Consider the following 24,971-nt stretch of genomic DNA (forward strand, 5'->3'; position numbering starts at 1 on the left):
GGTAGCACTGAGTGCTACCCACTGGGCTTGGCATCACAGGACACCTGGGCCTCACCTGCCACGCCTTGGGCACAGAGAGGAGCCCCTGCCTGGCTCAGCACACGAGACCAGGGCCAGCTGGGTGGGCAGAGGAGCCTGCAAAGCCAAGACCCCACACTGCAATGGACCGAAGTCCTGGCACCATGGGTCGGTTACCAGGGACTCAAGCCCTCTCCAGTCACCTCCTGCCACCCTAGCAGCTCTGTCAACGGCCGGACAGCAGGAGGCTGATGGGGCACTGAGGTGACAAGCAGTGTCGGGTATCAGTCCAGACCCAGAGTGCGGGTGCCATGGGGAGCGGCTGGGGTCCACTGTCCAGGGCTGCGGCACCCGGCCCCACTGTCTGAGGCCCCAGCTGTGCAGCAGGGACACCAGCCCTGTGGGTGGGGTCCCTGGCACCCGGTTTCTCAGTCCTCGGCAGGGATGTGGGCCCAGGCGTGGGATCAGGATGATCACCCCCGGGATGAGGTAGCTGGAGTGGGGGGATTCGGGGCCAGAGACCCTGACTGAGAGCGGCTGCCAGGCGGGCAGGGCAGCCTCGGTTGGTGGCGCTCACCTGGCCGCTCCCTCTCCCGCTTGGTGTCCTGGGGGCCCAGCGCCCCCATACCCTGCACAGAGGGTGCCTCCACCCTTCCCCAGCCCTGTGCAGAAAGCCGCAAAGGGCTTATCTCCTCCACTCAGACCCATGCCTCCCAGCATCCTGTTTTTCTTATGTCATATGAACAGGAAGCAGCAATTGTTTGCCTTGTGCGTCAGGGCTGTGGCGTGGCAGTGTCCTGGGGGTGCACAGCCTACGCCTGCTGCGGGGCCCCTCTGGCTTCTGCCTGAGATCCGGGTGGTCCCCGGGAGCTCCCAGCACCATGTGGCTCGTGGCCGGCCGCCGTGATCCCTGTGGGCTGTCCACCACACACTCATCCGTGCTCTGGCTGGCGGGGCCACACACGGAGCGGGACATGCCGAGGGGTGGTGCCCTCGGCTGCAGGCCCCAGGGATACAGGCCAGGCAGTGTGCCGTGAGCAGCCAGCCCAGGAAGCTGGAAGCCGTGGCCCCTGTGTGCAGGGCTCCTGGGGCGCCTCCAGCTGCTGCCTGGGCTCAGCCTGCCAGGGAGCTCCCTTGATAGTGGGGAGACCCTGGTGGGGGCAGGAGCACCTGAGGGTGGTGGCTCCAAAGAACGCAGACCACTGGGGTCCTGGAGGGTTGGGAAAGGCAGAGCTGAATTCAGTAAAGGTAAAACAAGGCTGCCCTTTCCTCTGTGGAATCGTGGCACAAGATCCACGGCCGTACCTGCCCTCTCTCTCCTCCCTCCTGTCTTTTGTGAGGCTAGGGATTGAACCAGCACTCTACCACTGAGCTACACCCCAGCCCTTTTTATTTATTTTTTATTTTGAGACAGGATCGCATGGTGTTGCCCAGGTTGAATTTGCAATCCTCCTGCGTCAGCCTCCCAAGAAACTGGAGTAACAGGTGTATGCCACCAGGTCCAGCTTGCCTTAACCGTTCCTGAGTGCACCATTCAGGGCACAAAGCACCGTCTGTCCGAAGAACTTCACCTTGTAAGTCTGAGACTCTCTGCTTTAAAAATAAAATCTGTTTCACCGTGACATACAAGCCCTGGCAAACAATGAACCCAGCCCTGAGAATGACGGCAGTTCCTGCCGCAGAACGTGCCCTGCCACCTGGCTCCCCAAGGTCCCAGGGTCACTGCCGCTCTGGCCACCAGACGCTTCGGAGCCCTGCCCAAAGCTGTTCCCAGCACTTGGCCGTGGCGAGGGGTACATATGACGGGGTTTGGCCGACCTGCTTGGGGTCCTGGACTACATGTCCACAGAGGACGGCTCTCGCCATGTGTGGTAGTCCCTGTGTCCGAGGTCCACAGTGACAGGCAGCCAGCCACACAGCGAGCAGCACCCTCACTCGGCCTGCAGCGCTCAGTCTAAGCTCCACCGTGGTCGTGAGCGTGCAGGCACCGTGCTTCCAGGGCCGGGGCCTGCACGGCCTCGCAGGGCTCGTGCTGGCGTCTTGCCGATGCGTGGAGACTCCGCGTGGCCTCCCCCACTCCGTAGTCATCCCCACATTCTCAGGTGCAGGCCATCCGGCCGGGATCCGTTTGGACAGGCACCGCTTCCTGGGGACTCTGGGGGGACCCCGTCCCATGGGGGCTCCGCGCCACCCCACGTCTGCCTCTGGCCCTCTGCTGCCACCATCACAGCCCTCCAGCCTGCGCCCCGCCCTGCCAGGATGGGGCGAGCGCATCTGGGGACGCGCACAGCTGGGGGCGCGCACGGCTGGGCTGCTCCGCCGCAGAGGGGCGGGATCTGTGGATGACAGGGCCGGGCTGGTCTGGACCTTTTTCTACTTAGGTCTTTTGTTTTAAAATAATGTTTTAAGGCCGAAGCATCACAGTTTGAGTCTCGCCTGGGCAACCCTGTTTTAAAATAAAAAGAGGCTGGAGTTTTAGCTCATTGGAAAAGCCCTGGGCTCAATCCCCAGGACTGAAAAATGTTTTAACTTCTTTTTCTGCAAATCTCCTTCGTCAGTTATCCCAAGGGGTTTGGTGGCTTTATGCAGTTACCAGAAACAGTCAGGTTTTGATCTTGCCCCGCTGAGTAGTCTGTGCCAACGGCATCGATTAGGTCCAACTCCTCTCTGGGCTGGGCTGCTCACGGCCTTCGAACTGCAACGTGCCGTCCTGTGGCAGCTCCTGGGCTCTGCACCTTGTTCCGTTCTTGTGGGGACACTGGTGGTGAGCAGCTGTCTTGCCTCCAATTCAGGACGTTCCCTCTGAGGAGGCTGAGTTACTTCCCAAGCCCTGGACGGAGTGCGTTCTCCCGGTGCAGTCCTGCCTGCTGCAGGCTCTCGTGGCTTCTCCCGAGGGCTGAGTTCTGAGGGCTGCGAGACACCGGTCTGGCTTTTGGCACAAGCCCTGTTGAGATGCCCTGCCTGGGCCGGGCTCAGGTGCCCGTGTCTCCTGTGGAAGGAGGTGCCTCCCTGCCCGGACCCCTGCACCCCCACCAGGCTACCTGGGTAGGGGCTGGAAGGCCTCCCAGCCTCACCCCGTCCAGTGTTTTCTCCTGTTTTGCTGCACAAGGCCATGCCCCTCCTCCAGGCTTTTTGATTTCTGAGACAGGGCCTCGTCAGGTTTCCCAGGCTGGGCTCACACAGGCTGCCCTTCCGCCTCAGGCTCTTCTCTCCAGTGCTTCTGTGATAGCAGGCCGCACCTGGCGCCCTTGGATCTTTCTTCCAGGGCTGTACACCAGGATGGAAAGAGCTGTCGGTGGGACACCTCTAGTCATCAGCGTTTGCAGTAGTCTGTGTTTCAGGGGCTCCCTAAGGCTGGGCTGCAGGGCCAGTGAGGTGAGGAAGGCACCCCGGAGACGCCCAGCTCGACCTGACGAGATGGTGTGCACAGGCGAGGCTGCCTGGAGCTGGGGGAGCCAGCAGAAAGGCCAGGGTCGGGGGCCTGCGGGCCAAGGAGGGTCGTGGGGAGCCAGTCGTGCTGGGCAGGACAATGCAAGGGGGCAGACTCCAGCTCTGAGGCTGAGGCAAGAGGGTGGCAAGACAGCCCAGCCTGCAACTTAGTGAGACTGTCTCAAAAGAAAGAATAAGACAGGGGCTGAGGATCTAGCTCCGTGCAAAGGCCCCCAAAAGCAGAAATGGGGTAGGGTCAGGGAGTAGAAATGACCAAGAGGTGCTGTGTACAGGTACCAGTTCCCATGGTGAAAGTGATCAGTGTGTATTGCAGACAAACCCGGCTCTGGCTGGAGTGGAGCTTGGGCACGGTGGGCTCTTCTCGGCCCCTGCTGCCCCTCAAGGCCTCACCACGTCCCACAGGCCAGGACACACACACACACGTGCACACACACACACACACACACCCCGCTGCAGGCCCTGCAGATGCCGTGGTCCCTGCTGGAGCTGCATCAGGCGAACGGTGGCGCCACCACGAGGACCTGCCCAGGTGGCTGCCAGGACAAGGCTGCCCCTCCCTGCCACCTCAGGGTTCTGGGCACTGCTGGGCCACGGTGGGCAGCAGGAGAGACGGCCCCCATTCATTCGTTTGTTCGTTCATTTGTGTATTTACTCGAGCTTCAGTGCTGCGGTCGCTTCCCCCCAAGTTTGCAGCTTTCTCGGGGTCTCTGAGGCCTCCAGAGCACAGGGGGGACTGAGGGCGGGGCGGGGCTACACCGGGGCTCCCGGCTCCCTGGGTGCCTGACCTGGGCCTGGCTCTGTCCTCTCCCTGCCCCCATGGCCTGGGACCCTCGGCCATCCGTGCGCCTGTCCTCGCCTGCATCCTGCGCCCACCCTTCCTGCGCCGCAGGGTCCCTGGTTCCTCTGTTCCGGGGACCCCTCCCGCTGGGGTCGGTCTGTCCCCAACGCCCCCTGCACAGCACTTCCAGGAGCACAAGGAGTTGCTGGGTCTGGCCTTCCCTTGCTTTCTGGCCTTGGTGACGGTGTCTCCCGTGACCCCCACCTGGCTCTTCCCAGACAAACAGGGCTGGCTTTGGTGCCCTTGACGAGAGGGTTTGAACCTGGACCCGGGCACGGAGGCGTGCAGCTGCCAGGGCCCGGGAAGAGGAGGAGAGGCAGACAAGGCAGGGGCTGGGGGCTGAGGCCAGTGACAAAGGCCTGAGCTGACCCTTCTGGGCCTGGACTCCACCATGAGAGGCCCTGGCTGGGCTCAACTGTGGGGCTCTCTGGCCTCAGCCTCCCAGAGCGCTGGGATTAGAAGTGTGTGCCACTGTTTTCACTTTTAAATACCCTTGAGCTCTTTTTCAAATCGGCCCTGTATTTTCCTCGTTTTCTTGGGCTGATGCTCTCATTTCCTTCATGCTGTTGGTACTCGTTTTCTGCTCTTGTTCTCGGCCTTTGTCCTGTGGGCCACACCCTTTGGCGTCCCAGGCCTCTGTGGCTGTTGGTGGCCTGGTCCACGCTTTGTCTTTTTCAGCAGGACAGACCATGCTAGCACGGGGGGCTGGGCGTCCTGCCCCGCTGCAGATGAAGCCCCCTCTGTGCCCGCAGCCCTGTGTTGGCCAGACAGGGACAGCTGCCTTGCCCTCCGTGGCTGGAGGTCTTTTCTGGCCACCTTTCCCAGCTCCTCCTTGGCTCCTGTGTGGAGCCTGAGCCCTCCCCAGGGTGGGCCTCCTGCCCGCCTGGGCTCTCTGTGCGTCTCGCAGCGTGCGGCAGCCCTGGGGCCCTCACCCCACGTTGGCACCTGAGCCCTGGGGGCCCCAGTCTTTCTCTGGCCGGGTTCCAGACCTGGCCAGAGCAGTGAGAAGGGCCACTGTGATGAGGGAGCCTGGAGCCCCAGCCGTGGTCCTGGCCCCGGCCACATGAGGGGTCCCCATGGCCCCTCACCCTGCGTCAGGGCTCAGGCCCAGTGCATGGCCCGGCTTGGCCACAGCCCTGGGGGGGAGGGTGGCATCCCACACCCTCCTGGTCCCAAGGCTGGTGTCCGGTGCATCTCCCCCGTCTCCCTCTCTGTGTCCACAGTGACTTGGCCTTTGCCTGTTGCGAGGGGACCATCCCATTTCTGGGGCCTGGGAGGTGGCAGCTGCCAGGCTGCACTGCGGGTCTCTGAGCGGGTTCTGGGCCTTCGAGGGGGAGCGAGCAGAGCCCAGGCCCAGCAGCGGCAGGCAGCGACCTTGTGGATCATGTGCCCCTGACAGCCCGTCCCTCTGCACCAGGGCTTCAGGTGGAGGCCGTGTCCAGTGCAGTCCCTGTGCCCTCAGGTGAGGCTCACGGGGCAGACGGGACCTGACCCTACTCTTGATAGAAAGGGCTCCCTGTGCCTCGGTGGGCAGCCCTGTCATCTTTGGCTCTCTAGGTCTTCTGCAGGGCAAAGAAGCGGCTGTGGCTCACCCTCGAGGCCTCTCCTCCCCTCCCTGGGGAGCTGGCAACACCCCCACCTCCCCAGGCCTGGCCGCAGTGTGCAGGACAGGGGCCCTGGGAGTGGCCCCAGACCTCTTGGATGAGCAGGTGGCTGGTGCTCCCAGCCCTAGGGTGACGTCTGGTGGCCACCCCAGGGCCTGTGCAGCCCAAGGACATGGGGACTCTGCCTCAGCCAAGCACCAAGTTGTCACCCTGTCCCGCTAGGGACCTTGCAGTCCCTCCCTCAGGGGGAGGACCACAAGGAGCTGCAGGAGTCCACAGGGCTCCGGGGCTCTGCCGGCTCTGTAGTCATGTGGGGTTTACGTCCAGAGGATGGAAGCTGGAGACTGCAGGAGCCTGTTTTCTCCTTTCACTTTGTTTCTCAAATCTGCAGTTCAGAGATGGAAAAGCAAGTGGAAGCAGCTCTGCAGTCTGGGCTCTGGCCCTTTCCCTTTGCTCCGAGGCTCACTGGACCGAGGGGCCTGGCCGCCCTGTGCTCAGGTGCCCTCTGCGGATGAGGCCCGGTGAACCTGTCCTGGTGGCCACCTCAGCCCTTTGTCTGGCAAGGACAAGACCCTGCCTTTATGGGGTAATTAGTGCGGACAATGACCGCCGCCTGGTGGCCCCAGGGACCAGTGGAGCAGAAGGGAATCTCAGTGGCATGAAAAGTCACGGGAGGGAGGCGTGGGTGGTGGCTGAATAGCGACAGTTACCTTCTGAATAGATTAAATTTTAAAATCTCCATGGGGGGGGCTTGGCGGGAGTCAGAGTGACAATGAGGTTTTGTGTCTCTGCAGCGCCGGGAGGAAGCCCGGCGGGGGTTTGCTGCCCTGGACGGCCTGTGGGCTGGACTGCTGGACCTGCTGGAGGCCTGCGGGGCCCAGCGGGCCGGGGCCCTCCCTGGAGGCCTGGGTCATGACAAGCTTCAGCACCGGCTGCAGGCACAGAGTTCCCCCACTTCCTGTCTTCCTGGCCGGGCCACCTGGCACCAGCCCGTGTCCCAGCCGGGATGGTGCCCCTGCTTCAGGGATCCATGCCCCTCAGTGAGCCTGGCCCTCAGGTCCCCCAGGGCAGCCCAGAATGGATGCAGCTGCAGGCCCACCCCCTCGGGGTCCTCACCCAGAGCCCCCAGTCCAGCAGAGCCACTGATCAGCATCTTCCAGCTGCAGACACAGACACGAGCGCCCGCATGGGTGGTGTCCACTGTCTCCTTCAGGAGGGCAAGTTCAAGGAACCGAGTGGCCATGCCGCCCAGATGTGTGGAGCAGGCTCCTTCGACTCCTGCATGTGATGTCAGGGACAGGAGCCACCATGGGCTGTGGGAGACCTGGCTCCCAGTGAGGCCTGGGAACCAGCTCAGCCACACACTGGGCATGAGCTGCAGGACCCCTCACTGCCTGACCAAGGCAGATGCCAGACCCCTGCCCCTGCTTTCCAGAGTCCCTTCTTCCTCAGGACGCCTCCTGGCATGCAGCCATACTCCCTCCTGGCCTTTGGCCCTTCATGTCATTTGCAGCGTAGGGTGGAACTGCCTCCCCGAGTGACTCTCCCACCTCTGCCCCTCCTGGGTCACCCATTACCCAGTATGGGTATCGCCTGGCTGTGAGCTAGGAACAACCTTGGCCTGAGAATGGCAATGAGCCCCTGAGAAAGGCCATGGGCAGGGCCTAGGGGAGCTTCCGTGACATCCCCTGCCCCCATGTAACCCATGCCCAGCCAGCACGGCAAGAGGGCCTCCACTGGACTGGGATTTGGCAGCCAAAGGCTTCCAGGAGAGCCAGTGGGGCCGTTGGAGCCATGGTGGGCTCTGAGTCGGCCTCGTGACCGTGGCTGGCTCCTGTGTAAGCCCAGAAGGTCCCAAGAGCAAGGCTGGGCTCTGAAGTCCTGCATGCAGGTGTCCCAAGCCTGGCCCAGAGCACCTGGCAGTGACTCAGGTGTGCAAGGGACAGTGGGGAGCGGTAGGGCCTGCGGCAGGCAAGATGCTGCAGCTCTCAGGCACCGGCTGTCCTGAGCTGAGTCAGCCTACACCCACTGCCTGCAGGGCCTCGACCAGCCCCTCCAGGGTCAGTGCACAGGGGCTGCTGCCCCTGCTCTTGGGTTCAGGCACCAGGTCTGGGCCTCCCTGGCTGGTCTGTCCTGGGGAAGTGGCCCTGGTCACTGTCCTTCTTGCCCCCAGCCTCCTCTGCTGGCCTCAGAGGCGCAGAGGCTGACATGGCTGCACCCCGGAACAATGTGGGCCGTGGCCTCCCTCGCGTGGCCAGGCACAGGCGGGGAGCCGGGTGCGGTGTGGACGAAGAAGCCGGGCTAGTGTTTCGGGCCTCTTCTGTTACGCTCAGCCTTTCAAAGAGTGTCTGGGCTTCTGAATGCACCTCCCTCCGCTCCGAGCTGGCGTCCCCACACAAAAGGGGCTCTTGTCCCTCACCGGCCCCTTCTGCAAAGAAAAGCCATTGTCCCCAGCGGGGCCGCCCGGCAGGCGGTGCACGCTCCACTGCCCACCGCCGCGCTCAGCGAGAGGGGCCGCATTCAGGCCTGTCCGCTCGGATTAGCAGGCGCTCACGACTCAATGTGCTGCGATATTTCATGTCCAGCGCAGCGGCTGGCCCCGGGTAGGATGAATGGCTGCTTTTGTTCACTGAGTTATTTTATTTACATTTTTTAAACAGCTTATCAAGGTAAAAAGATAGCTTGGCTTTAAGGGGGGAAGGCCCCCTTGGCTCCAGGCCCACATGGAGGTGGAAGACGAGGCAGGCACTGGGGTCCTCGGCTGGCCTGGGCACCTGTCCAGCCCTCCTGTCCCTCACTCAGCGTGGGGACCCTGGGCACCAGGGACTGCTCCTCCCGAGAGTTTCCCAGCGGGCTGAAGGTTCCCACAGCCCCAGGTCTGCCCTGCCTTCCTCGGAGCACTTCCTGCCCTCGGGGTGGCAGCGGTCAGGAGAGGGCACAGGGGCACAGTGGGCCCGTTTGTTGCCTCTGTCCTCAGGCTGTCCTGGTGCTGGGCCCCTCCCTGGGCCCAGCGTAGCTGCCGGCCGGTGCCTGGGCCCGCAGTGATCTTCCTACAGGCAACATGCTGTGGGCTGTCGTGAGCTCAGTGTTGCCCCGAAGCAGTGCCCACAGGCTCACTGCACCCCGGAGCTGGAGGAGCTGGTTCTGTGCCCCTCCTGTCCCCGGTTACCAAGGCGGCCCCAGCAACGCTGGGCCCCTGGCTGTGGCTGGATAGACTGGGCGGGCTCCCCCCTTGTCCAGGCGCTGCCCAGCCGTGGGCAGCAGAACCCCCGGGGCTGCAGGACAGAGCGAGCAGGGTGGGGGCCCAGGCCTGCTGGCCACACCCTATAGCCACCACCAGGGCCACCTGGCCTCCAGAGGCAGCCTGGGTGCACACAAAGCTCCTGCCCAGACAGTGGACTCCTGGGCGTCCATGCCCAGGGTGTTGGGCACCTGAGCCTGTGACTGTGCCCCTGGACAGTGAACTGCGTGCCTGGCACAGCCTGCACCCCATGCCCCCCGAAAGGCAGAAGGGTCTTTGAGGGGGAGGCCCTGGGGTCATGGCTGGGAGCAGGTAAGGCAGAGGTGCGAGGGTGACTTTGCTCCCTCTTCCCCCCAGGGGGCCTGTGCCTGGCTCCCAACGTTCAAGGTGTCCAGTTGGGGCCGGGCAGTGAGGCTGACAGCTGCTGTCCACTCGGGCTGTAGGGGCCAGGCTGGGGGGCGCCTCCTCAGCTCCCGCAGCTCCGGGGGTTTCCGACCCAGAGAGGCCCAGAGCCCTCGAGTGAGGGTGGGGCAGGCCTCGCCTGGGCGTCCTGCACAGCCCTGCAGCCTGAACCCTGGCCCTGTGCCCCTCCCACGCCCTGTACCGCATGGGTCCTGGCGGAGGCAGAGTCTGCTGGCCCTGGGCCAGACTGCAGAGGCCCCAGGTCAGCCCTGCACAGGCAGAGGCCCCCGGCCCTGCCCCCGGCTCAAGTCCCAGGACTGGACGAAGAGCAGAGCAGAGCCTTTCCCAGGGCGCTATTTTGGTCTCTGAGCAGCCGGGTGGGGCGCCAAGCTGCTCCCGGGCTGCTCCGTTACTTTTGCTCATAATGGGAACTTGATGTATGGAAATTATTAATAGCACTGTGAGCCTGTGGTACGTGCGGGTGGTCAGGGCCCGGCACGCTCTGCCCAGCAATGAGAAGGCCCAAGAGCCACGATGCATGCTGAGGCTGGAGTGTGGGCTCCAGCTCCCTTCGCCCCATTGAGGCTGCTGCAGGCTGCACATGGCTGCCCAGGGAGCTCGGGTCAGTACTGTGGCTGCATCAGAGCCTGGGCGCCTCTGCCCACGCCCACCCCAGCCAGGGTCTCACCGCTCAATCAGGGCTCAGAGGGTCCCCGGGCTCAGGAGGTGCCATGTGAAGACCACTGGCCCACCCTGCAGCCCGTGGGTCACAACCTGGGCCCTCTCAAGGCTGGGGGACAGGAGGCTCAGGCTGGGCTGTGCCTGCAGCAGTCGTGGCAGGGCACAGGGTGGGAGCCTGCAGTGCTGGCCCCTCTCCGCTTTAATCCGCCCTCTTTGTGTCGCCAGGCAGTCATGCTGGGCACAAAGCTGAAACTGCGGCCAGAACTGGATATTGAAAAGGTAAATGTCTTTCTCATGCAAATTGTTTAGGTTGAATTTGGATAAACCCCAGGTCTCCAGAAACAGCTTGGTGGGGGCATGGAGGGCAGGGGCTGCCCGAGGTCAGTGTGGGTGCAGAGACCCTCGGGCTGGGCATCCCAGAGCCTCACCAGGCTCCAAGGTCCCGGCACCTGTGGGCTGCTCAGATCTGGCCCCGCTCCAGGAAGGCACCGGCAGGGTTGTGCCCAGGGTGGCGGCAGACTCGAGCACTTGCCCTTCACCCTGCACCCTGCATCCTGCCTGGCAGGTGGTGCCTCACCCCCTTTGGGCTCTGAGTAGCCTAAAGAGTGGGCGCATGGGGAAGGGACGCCTGCAGGGCCAAAGCTTTTCTGCTGGGCACGGTGACAAGTCCCAGTGCCACAGCCAGGGCTCCCGAAGGGTCTCCTGGGGTCTGGACATGCTCCCGATCCCTGTGCTGCACCCCTGGGGGGCCCAGGACTCTCCCGGACCATCTCAGCCCCTCGTCTGCACCACCCTGCTGAGCATCTCTGTCAGGGAACAAGGGCAGCTGTAGGGCTGCCAGGGACCGGCGGGAGAGCAGGGTCAAGTGCGTGCCACTGCGAGCTCGGCTATGACGGGCACCCCCCTCCCGCCCATGTCCCAGGGTGCCCTGGGCCATCTGCAGGCCCCACATGGTCCACCGCCCAGGGAGTGTGGTCCTGGCCGTGGTCTGGGGGACTCCCCTGCAGATGAGGACCCGCTGCTGCTCCAGGACCAACTGAGCCTCATGGGTGCTCTCAGACGACTTCCCAGACCTGCAGAGGCAGCTGCTGGCTGCACGGACTCCTGGTGCCAGCCTGGCTTTGACATCAGGGACCCAGCAGGTCCTGGATGGACTCTGAGTGCCGGGTCAGGGCCAGGTGGCTGCTTTGGAGGGATGTGTGGGGCAGAAGTATGTGACAGTCTTCCAGGGCGCGTGGCTGCCCTGGGCCACCAGGCAGCAAGGCTGGACACCGCGCCCAGGGACACGGCCTGGCATCTGACCTGCGAGGTGGCAGGTGGAGGTCAGGCCTCCCTGGAACCCTCCTCTCCACGCCTTGCTTCTAAGTTTGGTTCCTCGTCCCTGGAACGGGGTCGATTCTCCCTTCACGAGAGTGGTGTGGCCCCCCGTGGTACGACACAGGTGGAGTGGTGAGGGGCGGCTGGTTGTCATCACTCTTGTAACGTTAAACAGACAAAGGAAGGGTAGAGAGCCAGCAAGTGATGAGGGAGGGGCTGGTGCCGCCAGTCTCGGCTTGAGACCCCTGTGGGTTGGGGTGAGGACCCTGCACCAAGTCCAGGACTTCACTGTTTCTAGCTCTGTGCTCGGAAAGGGCCTCAACACGGTGACGTTCATCAGGACCAGGGAGCCCAGCCGTGAGATCTTGGTTTCTTTGTTTTGTTTTGTTTCTTTTCTTTTTTTCATTTTGTTTTGTTTTTTGAGACAGGGTCTGGCTATGTAGCCCAGGCTGGCCTTCAACTTGCAGTGATCCCTCTGCCTCGAGATCTTGATTTCTAAAAACCATTCTTTTCTTTTTCAGCAAAACATTTATTGGTATATTTTAGCCAAACACAATGATCACATTCCTCATAGGGAATCTGCGCCAGTACACAACATGTCTTGCTGCTCCTCTTTTTTCCCCATCCCCCCTTATGTACAAAAGCTTTGCTTCCACCTCTTCGGTTTTCTTTTTTTCTTGTCCCTTCCTATTTCCCAATGTCTATTGTACGTTTTAGTCCTCATTTCCACTTTCGGTTTCTCACGCCAGAGAAACAATGTGGTATTTAAACATGCATGCTTGATTTGCCTCACTTAAGAGTATGGTCTCAAGGTGCATCCATTTAGCTAGAAATGTCTCCAGCTCACCCTTCTTTATGGCAGAGTAGTACTCCATTGTCTAAAAAAACACATCTTTATCCATTCATCAGCTGATGGGCATTTGGGCTGTTTCCAAGCTTTAGCTATTATTAACTGTACTGCTACAAACATGGGTGTGCATATGTTGCTGTGGTATGATGCTTTTAATTCTTTCAGGAAGATACAAGAAGGAGAATGCCTGGGTCAAATGGAACCTCTAGTTTTAGTTTTTTGAGAAATCTCCACACTGATTTCCACAGTGGTTGCACCAGTCTGCACTCCCACCAACAGTGGAGAAGGGTTCCTTTCTCCCCACAGCCCTGCCAGCATTTGTTATTGGTTGATTCCTTTTTTTTTTTTTGTACTGGAGATCAAACTCAGGACCTTGTGCTTGTCAAGCAGGTACTATGCCACTGAGCTAAATCCCTGGTCCTGGTTGATTTCTTGATAGCAGCCATTCTTTCTGGGATGAGGTGGAATCTCAGTGCTGTTTTAATTTGCATTTCTTGAATGACCAGTGATGTTGAACATTTTTTCATATGTTTATTTGCTGTTTCTACTTCTTCATCTGAAAAGTGTCTGTTCATTTCAGATGCCCATTTTTGGACTGGGCCTTTAAATTTGGGGGAGGGGTCTGATTTTTTTTTTTAGTTCTTTATATATTCTAGATAGTAGTCCTTTGTCTGAGGAACAGCTGGCAAAAACTTTTTCTGCACTGTACTGAAGGCGCGCAGGCCCTGTGGAGAATGTTCTGAGCATGGCAATGAGGCCCGGGAGCACGGGGCCTGTGGTTCTTAAAATCATGAGTCTGTCCAATGCCCAGGGGAAGTGGAAAGTCCCTCACAGCTTGTCCCAGCTAGTAAATGAAAAGAAGGTGGTAAAATTGAAAATCACCATTTTGCAGCTACCATGGAAATAACTGATTCAGGTGGAGATCCTCTGGGGTTGCCGAGAAAGACACAAAACCCAAATCACCAACATGGGACAGGGAAGGAGCCATTGCCACTGAGCTACAGCCACTGACAGGGACTCGGCACATGCGTTTGACTACTTAGGTGTCATAGACCCAACTATTGAAAGACACCATTTGCTAAATGGTGCTAAACGGATGCTAAAATAAGTGTGGAGTTGAATATTCCTACGTCTGTACAATAAATTGAATCCATAGGTTGAAATTTTGCCCCCCACAAAGAAAGCATTCAGCCCCATGCTTCACTGGTGAATTCTTCCAAACGCTTGAGGGAGAATCACCCAGCCTCCCACAGCTCTCCTAGGAGATAGGAAGAAGGGGGTGTCCCAGCCTGCCTGCTCCAGCCAGCTACCAGGCAGAAGGGAAGACTAAAGTCCAACGTTCCTCATGAACGTAGATGCAGAAGTACTGACCAGGACACTGGCAACCAGCCAGCCGGGGTCCAAAAGGGTTGATCAGAAATGAGAAGACAGATTCAGGGCTGCTGGAAAATATTTGCAGAAGACAAATCTGAGAAGAGGCTGATACTCAAAATAGACAAATATCTCTTAAAACACAATATGAAGGGCCGGGGATTTAGCTCAGTGGTTCCACCACCTGCCTTGCAACTGCAAGGTCCTGAGTTTGATCCCCGGTACCAAAAAAAAGAAACCACACAATAAGAAGATGGAACAACCCAACTGAAAGTGGGGCAAAAGGCTGGGAGTCACTTCACCAAGGAAAATAAAGATTAGAGAAATGCAAATTAGAACAACAGTGCGGTGCCTGGCTGGCCTGTCAGAACGGCCCAAATGCACAGGACCGCACACAGGTGCCGGGAGAGGTGACCAGGAGCTCTCATCCCTGCGGTGGGGACGGGAAGGGGCCCGCCGCTTGCTCCTCAGAAACTGCACGCACTCTTACCACAGGATCCAGCAGTTGTGCTTCTTAGCGTCTGCTCACCCAACAGAGCTGGAACCGTGTGTCCACAGACACTTGCACTCAGATGCCTGTGGCAGCTTTATTCACACAATTTACTCAAAACCTGGGGCCAACCAAGATGTCCTTCAGGAGGTGAGTGGATAAACACACTGGGTCCATCAAGACAATGGAATATTATTCAGGGTTGAAAAGACGTGAGGTTTAGCCAGGCATGGAGTGCATGTCTGTAGTCCCAGCACCTGGAATGCTGAGGCGGGAGGATGCTCGACCCCAGAAGTTCAGGGACAGCACGGCAACATGACGAGACCCCATCTCAAAACAAGTGAGGAGAAGGAAATAAGTTACTGACACTTGAAAACATAGAAGAAGCAAAAAACATGTCACTAAGTGAAGGAAGCCAGTCCAAAAAGGCTGTACATTGTGTGGTTCCAACTATGTGACCTTCTGGAAAAGGCAAAATTGTGGACACTGAAAAGAGTAGAGGTTGTCAGGGCTGAGGGGCAGGGACAGAACATTAAACGGCTTTCCTGTTGCTGGGACAAAATACCCAGCACCCATGACTTGGGGAGGGGAGGGTAATCTGGCTGTGGTTTCAGAGGGCTCGGTCTGTGGTCAGCTGCTCCAAGCAAGAGCACCATGGTGGGAGAGCGTGGGTGAGGAAAGCCACTCACCTCACAGCAGCCAGGGAGCAAAGCAGGGAACAGCACCAGAGCCGGGTGGCAGGCCCAGATATGGACCCGAGGTCGGCCCACACCCCGCCCAGGTACACCCCGGAGCGTCCCCAGGCCCTCCTCTGGGCCCCGAGGCTTCACCAGGCCAGGGGCGGTGGGGCGCAGGGGACCTTTCAGGCAGGCGGGTCTTTCCCTAGGACAAGAGGGCGGTGGACAAGCCCCAGGAGCTCCTACCCAGCCCCACCATCCGCACAGCCCCGAGAGCAGCCTTTCTGTGGACCGCAGACTGCGTGACAGCAGTGTGTCCATGGGGCCAGCTGGCCAGGCAGATGCCCACTCTTGGGTGCCAGGATGGAAGTGAATGCTCAGTTCTCTTTTTCTTTCTTTTGTTTTTTGGTACCAGGGATTGAACTCGGGACCTTGCACTTTTGAGGCAGGCGGCGGAACCACTGAGCTAAATCCCTGGCCCTAAATGCTCAGTTTTCTTGTGAACCTGCAACTGCTCTTAAAAACATCAAGTCTGTCTTTTAAGAAAGTTAAATACACCATGATCAAGGGCGGTTTATTTCAGGAATTCCACATTGACTTAACATTCTGAGATCATCATAGCTTACCACCTTAACAGGATAAACAACAAAAGCTACTCTGTCACTCAGCATGTGAAACAGCTTCATAAAACTCAAACTTGCATGCCTGTAATCCCAGCACTCAGGAGGCTGAAGCAGGAGGATCGCTAGGAGTTTGAGGCCAGCCTGGGATATAAAATGAGTTCAAGACCAGCCCAAACCGCATAGCAAGAATCTGTCTCAAAAACAAACAAACAAACAAACAAACAAAACCCCAAACCTTATTCATAATAAAAACTCTCAGAAAACTACAAAGAGAAAGAAAGGGGAACTTCCTGAATAGAATCAAGAGTGTTACTTTTTTTAAAAGCCCAACAGGAAGTATCCTTTTTAAAAGTTTTATCGAGATATAATAAATACATCCCGAACCGCGCCTGGAGCGTAGCATTTTGTTTGTGTCGACTTGCGTGTTCTCCAGGAACATCACCGCGTCCCATCGGGCCCTGCAGCCCAGCCCAGCCCAGCCCTCCTGACCCACTTGTCCCCATCCCCACAGGGACCCTGGTTTGTCGCTAGATGCTTCTCCATGCCTGAGAACACCATACCAAAGAATGACATGGGTCGGGCTCTTCCGCCCGACAGTTATTCTGAGATTGCTGTGTTCCTGCTCCCCGTTACCACCGAAGGACACTGGTGGTTTCCATGGGGGCCGTCCCTGAGGGAGCTGGGTGCATGGACCCAGGCCCTGCGAACAGGGCGCCCAGGAGGCAGAGCCGGTCCTGTGTTGAATATGTTTAGTTTTTAAAGACGTCACCAGACCTTCTGGATTTCACTTGCCACCCCGCCTTGTGGGGCTCCGTGTCACTGCAGCTGTTCCCACGGGGGTGCAGTGGTAGTGCACTGGGGTTTGATTTGCGTTTTCTTAGTGACTGATGATACTGAGCAGATTTTCCTTTCCCTTGTGAAGTAGCTATTCAATCTCTCCACATTTTAGACTAGGCTATTATCATGTTAGGGAGTTTTGAGATTTTTAAAAATATATATTTTGGCTAGGCATGGTGGTGCACACATGTAATTCCAGCACTCAGGAAGCTGTGGCAGAAGGATCATGAGTTTGAGGGCAGCTGGGCAACATAGCAAGACCCCATCCCAAAGCGCGCGCACGCACACACACACACACACACACACGCATGTGTGCACACACGCGTTCTGAGTCTTATGTGTTACTTGCAAATAGTTTATCTTTTCATTCTCTTAACAGTGTCTTTCAATAAGTAAAAGTTCTTAATTTGTTGAACTCTGATTTATCAATTTTTTAATAAAATATTATGGACTGCCTTTTAGTGTTGTAGCTGAGAAATCTTTGCCTAACTCTTGAGCACAAACACCTCCTGTCCTTACTTTCAGAAGTTTCGTGATTTTAGGTTTTCATGTAGATCAATGCTGTTTCTGGGTGGACATACAGTCTGAGGGAGGGGTCAGCATTCTTGGTCGGTTAGCATGCAGGTCTCATTGGAACAGTGAGTTTGTCTTTCCCACTAAACTGCCTTTGCACCTTTGTAAACGTCAGCTGTCCACACAGGTCCAGCTGCACCTGCGGGTCCAGCTCCAGGCAGCCTGTCTGCTCTGTCCACCTGCCGGGTACCTACTCCACACCTTCTGGACCCGTGTACCTCACAAGAAGTCTTCAAGTCAGGTGCTGTTGGCCCTCCAACTCTGTTCTGTTCCTCTTTCTTTCTTTCTTTCTTTCTTTGTAAGTTGATTTGGTTATTTAAACCCTTTGCATTTGGGGTTGAATATTCAAATCAGGTTTTTAATTTCTACCTCAAATACAAATCCTCTGTGATTTGTATTGGTATTGCATTAAAATTAAAGATGACTTTGGGGAGAATTTAGTGTTCTGACCCATGAATGGGGCTCTCTCTCCACTTATTGAGGTCTTTGATTACCCTCAGAAATTTTTAATAAGGCCTCTACATATTTTGTCAAGTTTATCTCTAAGTATATCTGATGTTGGAAGTGATGTTCTTAGATTTCAATTTCCAGTCATTTGTTGCTAGTGTATAGAAACGCAATTGGTTTTTATGTGTCAACCCTTGTATTTTGTAGTTTTTGTAGGTATTTTGAATATGCCATAGGATTTTCAGCGAGGATAATTATGTCACCTACAAATTAGGAGTTTTATTTCGTCAGATCATTTGTTACCAAGTGGAAGGGAAGTGGGCAGAGTGGACATCGCTGTCTTGTCCCAGTATCAGGACCACGCTTCAGCCTTTCATTGTTGAGTGCTGTGTTACCTGAAGCCTGGGCATGTGCCCTTCAGCAAATTACAGAAGTTCCCTTCTTGGACAGTTCATTGAAAATTTTGATCAGGAAAGAATGTTAAATTTTGTAAATGCTTTTTCTGGAGCTATTAAGATCTTGTGGGTTGTCCATTTTGGACTATTAGTGGTGAACTGTACTACCTAACATTTCTATTTTTTTTTTTTTTGGTACCAGGTATCAAACTCCAGACCTTGGGCTTGTGAGGCAGGTGGTGGAACCACTGAGCTAAATCCTGGGCCCTAACATTTCTAATTTTTTTTGTTTTGTTTTTTTGGTACGAGGGATTGAATTCAGGACCTTGCGCTTGCAAGGCAGGCTCCGGAACCACTGAGTTAAATCCCTGGCCCAACATTTCTAATGTTAAACCAGCCATCGTTCCTGGGATAAACCCATCATGGTTTAGTATCTTTTGGATGCCTTTTTTTGGGCTCAGTTTGCCTGTTTTTGTTAAGAATTTCTGCATCTATCCAAGTATAGTGGTGCACAGGAAGATCACAAGTTTGAGGCCAGCCTGAGCAACTTAACCATCCCATGTCTCAAAGTTTAAAACTAAAAAAAAAACAGTTCTGGGCCGGGGATTTAGCTCAGTGGTTCCACTGCCTGCCTTGCAACCGCAAGGACCCAAGTTCAATCCCTGGTACCAAAAGAATAAATAAATAAATTTTTAAAAATAAAAAGGTCCTGGGATATAGCTTAGTGGTAGAGTGCCCCTGGGTTCAATCCCAGTAGCAGAGGAGGGCAATTTCTGCACGTGTGTGACAGGTTTGTCATTGTCTTTTCTCATAATGCTTGTTTGTTTTGGGCATCAGAATAATGCTTGCTTCATAAAATGAGTTTGGAATTATTCCTTCCTTCTCAGTTTTCTGAAAGAGATTGTGTGGAACTGGTGTTATTTTAATTACAGATTCAATTCCTTGAATGTGGAGCTATCCAGGGTCCCCCTTTCTTTTTGATGAGCAATAGAGGTTTGTATTTCACAGAGCTCATCCATTTACTCTAAGTTCGCACACTTCCTGGCTTAGAGTTGCTCCTGATAGTCCCTGATTGCCCTTCTGCGCTGGACTCTGCGATGCCCCTTCTTCCACTCCCAGTGTCACTGATCTGTGACTTTCACTGTGGTGACCCCATGATCCATGTGGCTCCTCGGTCGGTCTCTATGGCCCAGTTTTCTCCGTGTTGTGGTCCCTACCCTTCCTCCCTGTGTGCTGAGGACCCTGCCCTGGTGACAGGCACTGTGGCTCTGACCTGCAGGGAGCTGGTTTTCCCTGGACTCTGGGCCGTGTCCTGTGTGCAGGTTTCCTGGGAGCAGCGAGCCTTGCGCTTCCTTTCAGCCTTGCCCAGTGGGACCAGGGCAGCGTGGAATCCGGGGGCAGCAGCATGCTGCATCAGCGGCACGGGCCTCGTCTGGCAATCGACGCCCTGCAAAGGAGGGTGTTTTCAAGCTCGAGCTTTGGGAGCAGGGGTTCATGTCTGGTGTGAGGCCTGGTAACATTTCTCTCCCACCTTGGGGGGTGACTTCCTCGGCGCTGGGCGGCTCCCCATGCCCCATGCTGGCTGAGGTCCAGGTAGGTTCTCAGGGGCCCTTGCTGGGTGCGTGTTCGGGCTCCGTGCTGCTTACCACACACCGGGCATGGGGCTTCCATGCCCTTTCCCAGCCTGGTCACTGCCTCAAGTGGCAGTGCCCAGTCCTTAGGAATTCCTGGGGGAGAGTGAGCTTGGGCCTGCTACTCTAGAGCATCACCTTTCTACTAAAGCCATCCACACGTATTCATGTCCGGGTGATGGGGTTCGCTGTGATAGTCCCACACATGCACACGCTGTCCTTTGATCATGTTTGTCCACCTCAGGAAGAGGCATATTTAATGACTTCGAGAACAAGAATGGAGCAGCTGTTGGCACCACTTCCACAGCACACCGGGATCCCAGTCGGGCAAGAAGTCCAAAGTATGAGAGTTGGTACCGTGAAAAAAGGCTGTTTCCAAACATGAGTTTGTACGTAGGAAACACCTACAGGAAGCTGTTGGAATTAGCAGGTACACTGGGTGAGATCACGGGCTGCCAGGTAAACTCGTGTGAACAGTTGTATTCCTTGATCCTTGCAATAAAGATTCCTCAACAGGATGTGAAAATCGCTTGGGATAAGGGAAGAGATTGGCCAGTCTGACTCAGACCAATAACTTCTGTGCAAGCAAGGACATCTGTGAGGCCCAGAAGCACTGTTTGCTGCACACCACTTACAGCTCTGCACTGGAGCAGAAAGCACTCACACGAGACCCCCAAAGCAAACACACAGCAGAAGACGAGCCAGTCTGCATGTGAGCAGGACCTGGGCCACACTCCCCAGAGCACCTGAACAACTGCTCAGCACAACCCGCCAGGGAGATGCAAACTAAACCATGAAGAAAGATCCCCGACCCATCAGCCAGCACGCCGGGCTGGCACAGTGGGCGTGGCTCAGACCCAGAGCAGCACAAAGGTACCCTGCCCGAGCAGGTGAGTGTGCCGGGGAAACGCTTCACAGTGTGCGTCCGACCCAGAGCAGCGCCAACCCCATCACTCCTGGCGTTTGCTCCAGAGAAGTGGGGATGGGCCAGCGATGTAGCTCAGTGGTTCCGCTACCTGCCTCACAAGCGAAAGGACCCTAGTTCAATCCCTGGCACCAAAAAGAGAGAGAGAGAGAGAGAAGTGCAGAGCAGCTGCATCCATGAAGCTTTCTCCTCAGCCACCTGAGCCTGGAGCCACCACACACCGCAGCCAAGGAGGGGCTGGGGGTGTGCTCCTCAGGCCTAGCCGAGCAAGGGCACAGTGGGACATCAGCACTGGTCACAGGTGCAGGGAGCAGGGACCACCAGGTGGCTCGGGAGGCTGCTGAGAGCTGGAGTGTTCCACGGAGAAGTTTAGGCAGCAGGTCTGCGGGGCGCAGGCGCCTTCGATTTCTGCACCGTACCCTAGGTCAGCCAGGCCTCAATGAACAATTTAGGGTTTAAAATGGCAGCTGAGTGCAAGCATTCACTGCCTCTCTAAAATGAGGGAGAGCTTTTAAGAGAGGTGCTGGGTGGCCAGGCAGTGACTGCTGACCGTGAGTCCTCTACGCGTGCCTCAGAGCTAGGAGGGCTGGCAGCTGGAGGCCCGGGGCCTCAGAGCAGGGGGGCTGAAGTGGGGTCTCAGAGGCTTTCTGCAGAGCAGGTATCTGGCACTGCCGAGGACAGGACAGAGGCCGTGGATGTCTGTTTTCTGTTGCTCTAACGAAATACTCGAAGCTGGGTACTGAACAAGTTTTACTGAGCTCACAGTTTTGAGAGCTGAAAGTCCACAGTCCGGCACCTGCTGGTCGGATTTGGCACCTCATTCCCTGGCATGGTAAGGGCTGGTTCCCGGACCACCCCACTCCTCAAAGCCTCTCTCACAGCACTGCAACCACACCAGACCACAGCAGGCTGGCGCCGAGCCTGGCCTCACGGCCCGCACCCCAGCAGCTGCGTGGATGCATCTCTGCCCGGGCTCCTGGCTGCGACCACCCTTGAGAGCTCAGACCCCCTCAGACACAGCAGCCTTGAGGTGTGGCTGGCACGCGCGCGGCACACAGACCCCCAAGCCAGGCCTCAGGAGCGGGAGACAAGGCGTGAGCCAGAGCTGTGAACAGCTTGGAGAGGTGCCAGGGCACCGAAGAGGCCCAGGCCCTGGGATGCCTCTGGCAGACAAGTGTGGCTGCACACGAAGAGCTCAGTGAGGGTTGGGGCAGTCGGTCTGCAGGTGTCTTCCCAAAGGTGGTGAAAAAGAAGTAAGCAGAGAAAAGGAAACTGGGGAAGGTTTTAAAGATTAGATTCTGTCAAGGAGGTGCAGCGTCCAGAGGACAGCAGCCCCAGGTAGAGCAAGCACGGGACGGAGCCAGGAGACAGCGGAGATGGAGCAGGGGTGGAAGGTAGGGAGGCCCAGGCAGAGACGCAGAGGCTGCACTGCACAGCGCCAAGGCCCTCAGGGCCTCCAGGGGAGCAGGCCCCACTGCGCAGGAGAGGCCTCAGCATCCCTGCTGCAGTTCCTGGTGTCGGCCCAGAGCCACAGCTCTGAGCTTCCCTGTCATTTCCACGGTGCTTTCAGCGGCTTTGCTCAGGGACAGCCAGGAGAGGGGGCCTCGGTGGGTGTGGGAGAGGCACGGTGGATCCTGATCACCCTAGGAGGAGAAGTTGGTCCTCACAGCCATAGGGATGTGAAGGGGGAGGGAACAAAACCAACAGCCCCAGCTAAGTGTCCCCGGACAGCAGTAGGGTGGCTCCACAGTGGCCTGCAAGTGCAGCCTGTGTGAGTCTGACCACTGTCTTGGGGGGTGGCGTTGCCTGTGCTACGAGTGGTTTGTGGAGGAGCGTGTGCACTGGGGACCCATGGGGACCCCTGCTGGCGCCAGGCCCAGGCTGGGCAGCTCCGGGCAGTCAGACCCCTCTGCACATGCCACCAAGGCCCACGTGCTGCCAGGCAGGAGGCCATGCGGGCCTGGCAGGGAACTCCAGGCTGCTAGGGACGGGGCTGCCAGTTTCCTTGGCAGAAAAGTATATCTCTTTAAACTTTTTTTTTTTTTGGTACCAGGGATCGAACTCAGGACCTTGTGCTTTCAAGGAAGGCGGCAGAACCACTGAGCTAAATCCCCAGCCCTCAGAAAAGCATATCTCAAGGAAACCGGGCCAACCACGAGGAGGTGAGCAATTGCCCCATCTGCCACCAGGACCTCAGGAAGCTGGGTTAGTCCAGTGGGGTTAGTCCAGCACATGGTACCTGGCCTCCACGGCCCCAGGGGTGGACATGTGCCAGGGAGCCACATGATGGGAGCGGGGTCCTCTTGTGGACAGGACCACAAGGCCTGGGGCTTAGGGATGCTGTGTGCACACAGGCAGGGTACAGCACACGCAGGCACACGGAAGCTGTACTGCCACAGAGCCATCCTTGGGTGCCGTGCTGCATGTGCAGGACGTGGCTGGGCGGCAGAGGGTGGCACTGGGCCGGGGTGGCACTGGGCAGTGGGGAGGCAGCATGAGTCACCAGAGAGGGATGCACGCACCTGGGGTGCAGTCTAGAAGGCCAGTCCCCTTGAGTGCCAAGGTCAAGCCAGCCGGAAGCGCAGTGGACATCCTGAAGAATGTGGAGGAGTTTCCACACATTGTCGTCCACGTGAGAACCCACAGCCTGGGGGGAAGCAGACACCTCGGGCTGCTGGGGGAGCTGAAGCCGTCTGGGCAGATGGCTCTGGGGGCAGCAGGGCTCTGCAGGGACACTGAGCCCACAGGGGCCAGAGGTCATGAGGGCAAGGGGCCCCACGTCCTGGGGGTCTCACGGGCCAGCCTGTAGCCTAATGGTCCTGAGAAGCCGGGGGAGGCCCCAGGGACCCCTCGGCACCCGGCCCAGCTTGGCCTTCACTTGCTGGGGTCACTGCCCTGAGCTGAGCACTGGACGGGGACAGCCAGCCATGAGGGCAAGGTCTCTGGGCCTCCCTGGTTACGGCACAGCCCCCTCCTCCCCAAGGGCAGATGATGGGAGAGAAGAGCCGGCGTGGGCCCCCTGGGCAGAGGGAGCAGCAACAAGGCCAGCCCAGTGTCCTGGAGAGCAGGTCTGACCTCGAATCTAGGGCCTTGGACAGAGAGGGAGCACGGAGCAGGCAGCCTGGTCCCCTGGCCTTGCCCACTGAGCCCAGGTGGACGGCCCTGCTCTGGGAACTCTGCAGTCGCCCCCACAGGGCCTGGTGGAGGAGAGGCCCTGGCCACAGGAGCCACTCTTGCAGATGGTGGCCACTCACACCGACCCTGCCACGGCTGCCTAGTGTGCCCTGGGCCTCTCGCTACCCCAGGTGGTGGCCGCAGAGCTAAGCCGACTCAGGTTCCAGAGCAGGTGAGGGCCCCACAGATTCACGACAGCAGCTCCACAGATTGGGGCAGGTGCGGGTCCACCCCAGGGAGCAGGCGACAGGAGGTGCTGAGGGGCGTGGTTGGGGTTCACCAGCTCTCCCCCTTCCAGGGTGGCCAAGGCTAACCCTGGGCCACAGGGGACACAAGGGGCTATAAGCAGCTACACATGGGTGGGGACAACATCCACCTGCTGGCCTGATGGGAGGACCTGGCCAGGCATGAGGCCACACTCCTGGAGGTGGGCACAATGCTCACCGGAGTGGGTGGAAAGGCCTCTGGCATTGGTCCAAACCTGACCCTGTTGGCCTCACCTCCGGCCTTACCCTCCACCTGTCCCCAGAGTGCCCCAGCCAGCCACTGTGGTAATTACCACGGTGAGGCATTACCAGGCCCCAGCTGGCCTGCAAAGGGGCAGCCAGGCCTCCCTCCTCTGCTGCAGCTGCATGGAGCCTGGGCCACGTCCTGTCACGCCTGCCCGGGCTCATGAGCCCTGAACCTTCTGGTGCTGGGCAGCACCCTGGGTTGACTGAGCATCTCTCTGCCTGGGACTGGTGGCTGCCCCTCGAGGAACAGCTCCTCTATGCAGGTGCTGGTGTACAGCCCACGCCCCTCTTCCCTTGCCCTGCCCTGAGGCTGACCTTGCCCTTAGCTGCCAATGCCCACTGCCTGCTGAGATGCACCGAGCCCTGGGTGAGAACCCCACCACTTCCCACCACCTGGGGGTCCCTGGAGCCGCCGGGCAGGCAAAGGTCTCAGTCACACCCAGGCGAGTGAGTGAAACCTCCCTCTGCCTTCACCGGGACTCGGGAGGCCACTGCCAGCAGGGCACAGTGGGCAGCGGCAGCTGACTTCCCAGCCCACCATGATGAGCTCCTGATAGGACCACTGTGCACCCCATGGTGCCTTGCGGGGTGCCCTGGGGACCAAGCCCCTCACCCAGCTTACACGGGGGGCTCTGAAATGACCAGGGCCGGCACAGGCCTTGCATGCAGCGTGTGACGGCCTGCTGCAGGGGCTGGGGCGGAGCCTTGCTGCTGGGTGTGGACGCAGCCTGCTGGGCAATGGCAGAGCTGCCAAGGTGAGCAGGAGGGAGGGCCAGGCCCCCCGGCCGGGGTTGGGCAGGGTGAGTGGCAGAGAACCGTCAGGGTGCCACTTTTCACTTGAAATCCCAAGGAGGGAGATGGAGTCCTGGTGACAGTGGCTTCGGCAGAGGCTGAAGGCAGCACTGCAGCCAGACC

The 24,971-nt window shown here is 58.1% G+C and overlaps 1 long non-coding RNA gene across 6 annotated transcripts in view; it reads left to right on the forward strand.

The window, feature by feature from the left end:
* LOC110350131 (uncharacterized) overlaps nt 1-24,971 on the forward strand; it is a 42,989-nt gene that overhangs the window by 9,292 nt on the left and 8,726 nt on the right. For 2 of the 6 annotated variants that reach the window (XR_015439710.1, XR_015439711.1), the window contains exons 2-6: nt 1,433-1,592; nt 10,460-10,513; nt 17,100-19,875; nt 19,962-20,335; nt 22,424-22,532. This is a non-coding gene — a long non-coding RNA (uncharacterized LOC110350131). Of the gene's footprint in view, nt 1-1,432; nt 1,593-7,983; nt 8,514-10,459; nt 10,514-17,099; nt 19,876-19,949; nt 20,336-22,423; nt 22,533-24,971 lie in introns of those variants that run through there. The other 4 variants (XR_015439712.1, XR_015439713.1, XR_002396479.2 and 1 more) reach the window with 4 other exon arrangements.

Source organism: Heterocephalus glaber, unplaced genomic scaffold (genome assembly GCF_053883595.1).
Source record: "Heterocephalus glaber isolate CG9 unplaced genomic scaffold, H.glaber_assembly_v1.0 deba00001479, whole genome shotgun sequence".
Taxonomy (NCBI): Eukaryota; Metazoa; Chordata; class Mammalia; order Rodentia; family Bathyergidae; genus Heterocephalus; species Heterocephalus glaber.